The sequence below is a fragment of the Octopus bimaculoides genome, chromosome 23, assembly GCF_046866305.1.
Source record: "Octopus bimaculoides isolate indiv1 chromosome 23, ASM4686630v1, whole genome shotgun sequence".
NCBI classification, from domain to species: domain Eukaryota; kingdom Metazoa; phylum Mollusca; class Cephalopoda; order Octopoda; family Octopodidae; genus Octopus; species Octopus bimaculoides.
This window is the reverse complement of record NC_142950.1, coordinates 28,538,538-28,548,014: the sequence shown is the minus strand read 5'-3', so window position 1 is coordinate 28,548,014 and position 9,477 is coordinate 28,538,538. Positions and strand designations below refer to the sequence as shown.

At 36.2% G+C, this 9,477-nt stretch overlaps 1 protein-coding gene across 2 annotated transcripts in view; it reads right to left on the bottom strand.

The window, feature by feature from the left end:
- LOC106873040 (uncharacterized) overlaps window positions 1–9,477 on the bottom strand; it is a 526,342-nt gene that overhangs the window by 304,472 nt on the left and 212,393 nt on the right. For both annotated transcript variants that reach the window (XR_016238090.1, XM_089340317.1), the window contains exon 4: window positions 6,244–6,286. The gene's annotated coding sequence lies outside the window, so the exon portion shown is untranslated. The remainder of the gene's footprint in view (window positions 1–6,243; window positions 6,287–9,477) is intronic.

Genomic DNA, 9,477 nt, shown 5'->3' with positions numbered 1-9,477 from the left:
AATTCTGTTTGTTTATATGTTCCTGGTTTTTAGAATAAACTACGTATCATCGCGATAAAATATTTCGATCTATGTACTTTTAAACATAAACCCTCTTGTCTGAAATAATTTGGCGAGAATCCAACCTTTAAGATCTTGAAAACAAGAATTTTGTTCATAATGACTTCGACATACCTAGTTAAATTGTCGCCATTTCTGCCGGCAAACAAAACATAAAGAACGCGCAGAATATATATATATATATATATATATATATATATATATATATACAAATACACAGACATAGAGGAGACATTGATAAGGCACGTCCGTGTACACATACATACACACAGAGGCATACACATATATGCATACAAAACTAACACACGTGCACATGGACACGCACGCAGGCATACACAAAACGTACGGACATTTACACACATCCGGCCATACACATACATGCATGCATAAACGCGCACATATATACATAGACACATACACACACTAAGATCTGTAAAATTGGCCCAAATTCATTGACTGCCGTTTGCCTCAAAACTTAGAATATGATAAGCATTATGAATGTCTTTCGAAAGCGGCGAGCTGGCAGAATCGTTTGCACGCCGGGCGAAATACTTAGCGGTATTTCGTCTGCCGATACCGTCTGAGTTCAAATTCTGTCGAGGTTGACTTTGCCTTTCATCTTTTCGGGGTCGATAAATTTAAGTACCAGTAGAACACTTATTCTAAGAATTGAAACCATGATTTCGCGATCGTGAGTACAACACCTAAACCACTAGGCCACGTACCCTCATACATGTGAATACACTTATACATACATACATACATACATACATTTACATGTGAAAATCTGATATAGGATGAATCAATAATTTTAATTCTAGATAAGATCATACATATAGTCACTGCACTAATAGACTGGTTTAATAAACTCCATAATTAACAAAAGTAATAAGCTTATGCAGTTTGCTACCGGTGGTCATTATGTACTTATAACACCTCTGCTACTAACTAAAGCTATTGAAGTTCGGTAAATCGATTACTAATGTAGAGCAGTTTGAATTTGAAGTCATATATAGGCTACTAAAACAGTTATTAATTTCGATTATTCACTTTCGATCGAGAAAATATCTAGAATCGCTTTCAATGTAATAAGAGTACCAGTAATTCTGCCAAAGCCACTAATGTAATTAGTCTGCATCTGCAAAACAAACTGAAGAACAGGCAGTGGTGGTGTGTAATATGGTAATTATCTGTAAATTCTTACTAATTGTAAACTACACCCCACTGACAGAAGCAGAGCGTCCGTGTTTTTTAAAAATTAATTTGGATTTATCCCTTAGTTAAGTCAATAACACGGCAATAGATAGCATTTTAGAAGTAAACTTAAAGCCGTAAAGTGAGACAACCGATGCAGACTTTGTGGAGTTCATACTGAAGATATCACCCACATCATAAGCAGTTGTCCGAAAATGTCTTCACGAGCAAGCTGTTCCGTTGATCGGATCAGCTGGAATCCTCGACGTCGTAACCGACGGAGTGCCACTTAATGCATTTTCATATCTGTTTTATTACGACAATTTAAGGTTATTGCCACTAGCTGTTTTAACAGTGTAAAACTAAAATAGTTTTTCTCTATAGGACATTATATTTTTATATTTTTCTTTCTGGAGAGTAGAACATTAATATTTATCTGTACTTTTCCGGCGTCTTCTACAGTTGATCGATTACTATGATAATTTTTTATGTTTTTAAAAAATTTTCTTTAAGTTTTTCGTAGGCTCCTAACATAGCTGTCAAGCAACTAACCTCTTCCACTCAACTTGTTCGTTAAATTTTAAACATCAGGTTACACACACACACACACACACATACATACATACGAGGTGGTATCAAAATCTTCCCGGACTTGTTATGTAGTGCGCTAGTAGATGGCAGTACATGGTTGCGTATGCAATGAAAGCTAGCAGTGACCTTGGTGAGGGAGTGTGTCGAGTGACATCGCTGTGTTTACTTCGCAAGTTGTGAAATTCATGTTTTTGTGATCACGTGTATGCTGTTGTCTGCGAGTTTGTCATGTTGGCACTCCGTCGCTTACGACGTTGAGGGTTCCAATTGATCCGATCGACGGTACAGCCTGCTCGTGAAATTAACGTGCAAGTGGCTGAGCACTCCACAGACACGTGTACCCTTAACGTAGTTCTCGGGGATATTCAGCGTGACACAGTGAGACAAGGCTGACCCTTTGAATTACAGGCACAACAGAAACAGGAAGTAAAAGTGAGAGAAAGTTTTGGTGAAAGAGTACAACAGGGTTCTCCACCATCCCCTGCCGGAGCCTCGTGGAGATTTAGGTGTTTTCGCTCAATAAACACTCACAACGCCCGGTCTAGGAATCGAAACTGCAATCTTATGACTGCGAGTCCGCTGCCCTAACCACTGGGCCATTGCGCCTCCACGCGAGTTTGTCATGAACAGGAACAAAGAGCCAACGTGAAATTTTGCGTTAAGGGAAGTCAGCTACAGAGGCATTGAACATGCTTCGGCAAGCTTATGCGACGAGGTAGTGTGTCGTACGCAATGTTTCGAGTAGCCCGGGCGCTTCAAAAGTGAAAGAACGTCTCTAGAAGATGACGACTGATCTGGAAGACCTACCCCGAACATCACCCCCGGAAATGTATTGTGCATCGAGAATTCGTCCCCCACTCCCAGGGTTAGACTGTCAATCAAGAGTTCTATGCGACGTTTTGAAGCGTTTGATGGAGGGCTTTCGGCGAAAGTGACCGGAATGTGGAGCGCAAAGAATTGAATTCTTTACGACGACAATGCACCCGGTCACCGAGTTCTTCTCACGAGTAGTGAGCTTCTCGCCAAAAGCAACATAGTATCGCTTTCTCATCCACCCTATTCGCCAGATTTAGCTCTTGCAGACTTTCTTCTCTTCTCCAAATTGAAAATGCGAATGAAGGAGCAAATCGGAGGTCTTCGGCTCCCTTACGGAAAACAACTTCCAGGCCGGACTCCAAAACTGACAGGATCGCTGTAACCGGTGTATTACCGCGCAAGGTAACTGTTTCGAAAGAGATGATGTTAAAATTTGGGTAAATAAGTAATTTTTTGTTAATCATAACTAGCCAGGAAAACTTTTGATACCACCTCGTGTATATACACACACACACACACACACACACACACACACACACACATATAGAAATTCGCATATACATATCTACATTTATTTATTTATGTACTTGTGTGTGTATACTCACATAGGAGCATTCCAGAGGTTTTGAGACATTTTTTAGGAGAGGCAGTTTAAATTATATTACATTTTTGTAATTTTAGTATGCCATTAACATATATTTAATAAGCTGACGTATTTGCTTTCGTTATTCCAGACTGAAGGAGATGCCTGCAACAACACTTTGGACACAGCATATAAACGCTGCTTGTCACAGCTGACTAGCTTGTGGAATGGCAGTCGGAACGTAAAAATAATTTGGAAGCTCATTATGCTAGAAAGTTTTTTTGCTTAATTGGGTAAAAACGTTACAGGACTTACAAAATGTATATATACACATACACATATATATATATATACGTACATACATTTATACATCAATGCATATATACCTACATATACACATACATACATTAACACACATATATGTGCATGCATACATACACACATACACACATACATACATACATACATGCATGCACACGCACACGCATATTGTTAGGCCGTCTGTTGATCAGCAAAAATTAGAGAGATCGAAACATAAAATGCCAAAAAGATAAAAGACTGACGTGCTCCTGGAATTTTCATACGTTCTTACCGTTTACTGAGAGTTTGGTTCGAAGTTAGTATTGACCAAGAATGTATGAAGTCTGAGAGTTACTAAGTAACTGATCCCCCTTACGTATCTATAAAAGATCAAATTCCGAAATTCATGGCATGACAATCACAAAAGATTTTTAAAGAGACATCATATGGTACGTATGCATGTATGTATGTATAATGTATATATATATATATATATATATATATATATATATATATATATATATATATATTTATCTATCTATATTTTCATATATATATATATATATATATATATATATATATATATATATATATGGATATACATACATAAATATATCTATCTATCTATATATATAGATATATGCGTATGTGTGCAGGTATGCATGAATATAGAGAGAATGAGAGAGAATGGGAGTGAGGAAGAGAGAGACAGAGAGAGCGTATACATTTCCTTGACTGATTGGAGCGTAGTTTATGGAGAATATTGATTTCTGAGAATTTTATTGGCTTCGTTTGCACCATAACTGTAAAACTCTGAGAGTGATCCGTTTGAAACTAAGTTCCATTATTGGTTTAAAAATAGTTTCAAAGCAAGTAAGTCTTAAGTAACCTTTAAATAGTTTTGAAGATTCGGTAGAAAATGAGAAGAGAAAAAAAAGGGGAGGGTTACGTAGGCGAGAAAAAGATTCGTCAGAAAATGACTGCTGAACAATGGGAGAAATAGGACAGAGAAAATTCAGATGAAAATGAGAGAAGAATAAGGCTATAAAAAAAAGGAAGATGTCGCGCGACTAGCATTCAAGATTATTTGTTAGTTGTGACAGTTAATTCTGAACCTATTGGAAGAGAGAGACAATATATTAGAGAAATGAAAGATCAGATCATGTTGTGAATATATAATTATGACAAGATAGATATCTATTATTTGTTATAGTGTTGCTCGAGTAAAATCGATAGGTATTGAGGGGAAAAGGACGAACAAAATCGATTGTATATGATCAGATTCAGATCTGAGAATTATTGGTCTCGTGTGACTAGGCACCATGAGAAATTTTGAGAGAAAATGTGAAGAGATTTTGTGAGGAAAATGTAATAAAATCGCCCACGGTTAATGCGTTTCAAGATGTAGAAAAGAAGAAGGAAGAAGCTACGTTCATCGTCTTTCAAGGGTATTAACAAAGGTATGTGCGGTCCCCTAGCGGATAGTTAACAGTAAATGTATCAAATTGAAACAGATTTTGTTCATCGATTATTTATAATTTTTAAGGTGGCAAGCTGGCGGAAACGTTAGCACGCCGGGCAAAATGCTTGTCTTTACGTTCTGAGTTCAAATTCCGCCAAGGTCGACTTTGCCTTTCATCTTTTCGAGGTGGATAAATTAAGTACCAGTTGCATACTGGAGTTGATCTAATCGATGGCTCCACCCCAAAATTTCGGGCCTTGTGCTTAGAGTAGAAGAGAATATAATTATTCTGTCAGGCGGCGAGTTGGTAGAAACGTTAGTACGCCGGGCGAAATGTTTGGTGGTATTTCGTCTGTCTTTACGTTCTGAGTTCAAATTTCATCCTTTCGGGGATATTCAGCGTGACACAGTGTGACAAGGATGACCCTTTGAATTACAGGCACAACAGAAACAAAGAGTGAGAGAAAGTTGTGGTGGAAGAGTACAGCAGGGTTTGCCTCCGGAGCCTCGTGAAGCTTTAGATGTCTTCGCTCAATAAACACTCACAACGCCCGGTCTGGGAATCAAAACCGCGATCCTATGACCATGAGTCCGCTTCCCTAACCACTGGGCCATTGCGCCTCCACGTTGTTGAAGTATAACCAATTTATTGCTCATAAACCTTAACAACAAAATCTTAATTAGACCCCGGTTGCGAACAACTAGATTGTCCTTACTTCTCCCTCCCCCCAAAAATATATACAAATGTATGAATGTCAGAAATCAGTATAATGTTTACAGTATTAGCAGCTTTCAAAAATATTTTGTTAGTCACAGTAACAACACTAAGTTTCATGATAACGTTTCTGTACAAATTGTTTTCTCTTATAAGAAGTCCTACAAAACTTTGGTTTTCACCCTTTTCATTAACTTGAAACTAAAGGAAAATGGTGGGAAAAAATTTTCAAGATATTTCTAATTACTTGGTTAAAAGTAAGAAGAGAAAATTTCATTATTTAATTGCAAGAAAAAAAAAAGTTTAAATAAATTTGTTTTTCTTATATTTCATTATGTAATTGCAAAAAATAAAACTAAAAATACAATAAACAAAAATGAAAAATATAAAACATTTAAAAAAAGTTTTTTTTTTGTTCTTCAGAAATTTTAGTAAGAAAACTGAAAATTAACACAAGTTGCCAATTTTTTTTCTCGATAACTATTCGATTAAATTTAAACAAACAACTTTAAGCATTCTTACCTTTAGGCTAATATTTTTTCTTCTTTGTTCCTTTTAGATGAAACTGTTAAAATAACATTTTAAAAATGATTAAAAGAAATAAGAAATGTCGAAGTTTAAATAATAAATATCTAGAGGAATATTCCTTAAGTTCGGTCTTTAAAAAAATTTTTTTCTTCCTTTGTTAGGAAGAATTCTTTTAATTTTCCTTAGATTCCTCGGATTCAATTTCATAATCGAAACCCAATATCCTAAATTACATTGAGATTTTTAACGGAATAATTCTCTGATCTTTCATGATTTCTTTTCTTTCAATCCGGAGAAAAAGAGAACTTGTAGAATTGCTAAAACAGCGGATTAAATGCCCTAAAGTTTCATAGCATAGGTGCGTTCAAATCTTACGAGGTATGTTTTCACATTTCATCACTCAACGGTTGATAAAATAATACTTTCTACTTTAGGCAAAACTCCTAAAAATTTAGGGTTGGGTGTAGTTGGATACACCAACTCTAGTGCTCGACTGGTACTTATCTTATCGACCACGAAAGGAAGAAAGGTAATGTCAACATCGGCGGAATTTGAACTCAGAACGATTCTGCCTGCTCACTGCAATATTTTATGGCATTTTGACGGAGGCTTTGGAGATTCTGCCAACTCAATACCTCGACAGTTGATAAAATATCAGACGTGATCCATTGATCGTTTATACTTGTACCGTGTAAACTCAAGGCAGTATATTAATGATATAAACCATATCTTCTCGGGAATTTGAACTCAGAAGTGAAAGACACACGAAAGGCCGCTAATAATTTTTTTCCCGGCGAGCCAACGATTCTACCATCTTATCGCCCTTACAATAATAACAATAATAATATTGATTTCAAATTTTGGCACAAGGCCAGCAATTTCGAGGGAATGGGTAAGTCGATTACATCGACCCCCTCCCCCCAGTGCTCAACTGGTGCTTATTTTATCGACTCTGGAAGGTTAAAAGGTAAAGGTGACCCTCGGCGGAATTTGAACTCAGAATGTAAAAACGGACGAAATGCCGCTACACATTTCGCCGGGTGTGCTAACGATACTACCAGCTCACCGCCTTTCCAATAATCCTTTCTACTATAAGCATAAGACCTGAAATTTTGGGGGCGGGGATAAATCGATTACATCGATCTCAGTACTCAACTGGTACTTATTTTATCTACTCCGAAAGGATGAAAGGCAAAGTCGACTCCGGCGGGATTTGAACTCAGAACGTACAAACGGACGAAATGCTGTTAAACATTTCGCTTGGCGTGCTGGCGATACTTCCAATTCCTCGCCTTTACAATAATAACAATATCATTATAATACTAATACTAGAGACGACTCGTCACACGACGGGTAAGTCTGGAAGTTTACATTTGCTAACATGAGTTATATCAGGAAATATACCATTCATACAATAATTATTTAGCTTTTATGAAATTTCCTGGCGCTTTTACAAAAATGATGAAAAGAATACTAATTTTCAAAGGAAAAACATTTATTACAATAAATAAAAAAACTAAATAAAACTAAATCGAATAAGACGATTTTTTTTCTTTTGTACATTTGCAATAAGTATGTATTATTATTTTTCTAAATTTTAACCACATAATAGGCGCGTCAGTGGCTGTGTGGTAAGAAGCTTGTTTCTCAAGCACATGGTTCAGAGTTTAATTCCACTGCGTGGCACTTTGGGCAAGTGTCTTCTACTATATCCTTGGGCCGGCCAAAACCTTGTGAGTGAATTTGGTAGACGGAAACTGAAAGAAACCCGTTGTATATATATATATATATATATATATGTGTGCGTGTGTGTGTATCTTTGTGTCTGTGTTTGTCCCCCGCAACATCGCTTGACAACCGATGCTAGTGTGTTTATGTCCCCGTAACTTAGCGGTTTGGCAAGAGGAGCTCGATAGAATAAGTACTAGGCTTACAAAGAATAAGTCCTGGGGTCGATCTCGACTAAAGTCGGTGCTCCAGCATGGCCGCAGTCAAACAAATGACTGAAACAAGTAAAAGAGTAAAAGTGTAAAAGAGTCCAGGAACAGTTTGATACCACTTCGTATATATATATATATATATATATATATATATATATATATATATATATATATTATGCTCATTGTATATAACCATAGACTAGCGATTCGGTTTGATTCGGGTACGCGATGTTGATAAGCCACAAAAATTGTGAAATATTGGCATCCATTACTCCTCAATGGGATTCGAGCAAGTTGTCTCGCCTGTCAATTACTTTAAGTGTTTTAACACCCAGCATTACGAGGGAGTCGTCCCCAAAGTGCTATGCATCAGCGAACCGAAAGAAAGAAAAAGACGAATTAATCCCAGTACAGTATTGATACTTTATTGAACTCAAAACGGTGAAAGGCAAATGCAACTTCATCATGCTTTGAACTCAGAACAAAGAGAGTCCAAACGGTTTACTGCAGAGCAAGCTATATTTAAGTTTTAACTAGCACCTTCCCTGTAAATATTATGTTTAAGATAATTCATATATAAAATTGAAGTCGAATTGTGATGACTTCATATATTCCATTGTAAACAATTTATTGAGTGGGCTGTTTTAAATACACGATTCTTATTCCGTTGTCGAAAGGAAGTTCTCATATTTAAAATAATTCAGACAATAGCTATACAAACAAATAAAATCCCCTCTAATGTATTTCTGTGAAATTTCAGTAAGTTTATAATCTTCTGTCAGTGTCGTCGGTATAGAAGCAGTTGATCGCCTCTAGAGACGAAGATTGAATTCAATATGGCATACAATACCATCATTGAGATTAATTCAGTGTTTTTGTAAATTTGTTTTATTAGTTTCCTCTATGATATCAAGTCACTGACTTGCATAATAATATGCAAAGATTTACCAATGTCAAATTTTAACTTGACGTCATAACATTATATAAAGCCAGGTGAAATAAGGTGAACCACACTCGTTGTTACTCGTTCTTTCCACCCACACAGATATATTTAGCTGATGAGCAGATCGTAGCTTGTATTTCTTCAAAGTTTGTTTTTCTAATGAATATCAATGCCGAACTATGCCTGCAGTACTAATAATATATTCATTTAAACAAATAAAACAGAAACTCAATACAATAAAGTTGTTTAATTTCGTTTTATGTATCTCTGTTTCATTTCTCTTTTCGTTTGTTTAATGTTATCTTAGCGATAATTGAAATTTATTTAGAAATACATGTATATGAA